Here is a 1,476-nt window from a genome sequence, read left to right as displayed (position 1 = left end):
ATTAAAAACTGCCAAACTATTTTCCAAGGATGCTGTAACATTTTGCATTTCTACCAGCAATGTATGAGATTTCCAGTTGCTCTATGTCCTTCTAAGTAACATGATGTTGCTAATTTAAAAATTTTCTTTTTAGCTATTTAAAAAATGCCTGGCAGCAGCCCTATGTGGCCCCTGCCCTGGGAGCAGCCCAGTGGAGAGGGGGCGGCTGTGTGCTGAGGAGCCGATCAGGTCTGCCATGGGTGAGGGGCCTGGCCAGAGCTATGGCAGTGGAGCTGTGGGTCCTTCATAATGAGAGATTTTGGGGCACTTCTATCTCCTCTGTGTAGTTGATAGTTTGGGTGGTGAAGAGATGCCTGACAGTGTTAAAACCTCTCTCCAGGACCTTGGCAGGGGAATCTAAGATTCCATCTGAGGTATTTTTACAGTCTCCAAGCTGCATTCTTGAATCCAGCAAAAGGGAGAGGAGCAGCATTGAAGAAAGGCAAGTAGTGTCCTGGCACAGAGAAGAGCCAAGAATATAGAGTAAGAGTGAGAGAGTGAGCCGTGTATTGTTAGTAGAATTTCTCAGTGTTGCACTTGGAATGGTGGAGTGTTCTGGTCCAGTCTCCCCTGTTTTATTGACTGTTTATTCTTCTGCTTTGGTCAGTGACACCCTGAATTATTGGTGATCCATCACGACATGGAGATGCTCGGTCATGGCTAGAATTCTTCCTCATATCAATCTCCAGTGCTCATTGGGTGCTCCCTTTGTTTGTGCCTAGCAAAGTTGTGAATGCCATTTGGTTTCAAGATATAGCTGAGCTGGCATTTGAGAAACCAGTGAGGAAGCCTCACCCATTCCCTAGTGCCTGCAAAATAATTGCTGACATGCTCTCCAACCTTTTGCTACAGGCTCTTTTCCTCAATCAAGGAGTGTTTGTGAGTCTCTTTCCCATCCATCTTGTTGTTCAGCTGGTTAGTCTCCTTCATATGTCTCTTCTCTCCTCACTGTGCTGCTTCAAATATTGTTGGTTCAATAAAGGAATCGAAGTGCACCAGCAGTTGTCTAACATAGAAAGGAACTGGTCTTACTACTTTGGGTTTGGTTTGCCCTTGCCTTTTCTTATGGCAATGCAGTCTTCATTACCAGTGCAGCCATATTATCAGTGGCTGCCACTTCTCTATCCTTGTTCCTTTGTTCCTCTATCCTTGTTCTTTATCAGTGCCAGTGAAGCAAAGACCCCTGGCACAGCGTACCTCTTCCGGTTGTGCCTCTTGCCCTTGGTGATCTTCCCAAGCATGAGACTCTTACAGGACAGTCTACCTACAGTCTGCCCTGAGCAGCTTAACCTCTTTAGGGAAGTTCCCTTCACTGCATCCATCTCCTGCCAAACTGAAGGCTACTGCCATGCAAAGGGCATGAGTGAGATAGGAGGGAGGTTGTGCTCACTTCCACCTGCCAGGGAAGGCAGAACCCACTCTGCCAAGGTTCTTCTG

At 46.7% G+C, this 1,476-nt stretch overlaps 1 pseudogene; it reads left to right on the top strand.

Moving 5' to 3' along the window:
• Positions 1–307: 307 nt before the first annotated feature.
• LOC116465361 (etoposide-induced protein 2.4 homolog) lies at positions 308–1,402 on the top strand (annotated as a pseudogene).
• Positions 1,403–1,476: the final 74 nt, after the last annotated feature.

This window comes from Hylobates moloch, unplaced genomic scaffold (genome assembly GCF_009828535.3).
Source record: "Hylobates moloch isolate HMO894 unplaced genomic scaffold, HMol_V3 SCAFFOLD_4643, whole genome shotgun sequence".
Lineage (NCBI taxonomy): Eukaryota > Metazoa > Chordata > Mammalia > Primates > Hylobatidae > Hylobates > Hylobates moloch.
Note: the sequence above shows the minus strand (reverse complement) of the source record. Positions and strands in the feature narration are given on the sequence as shown.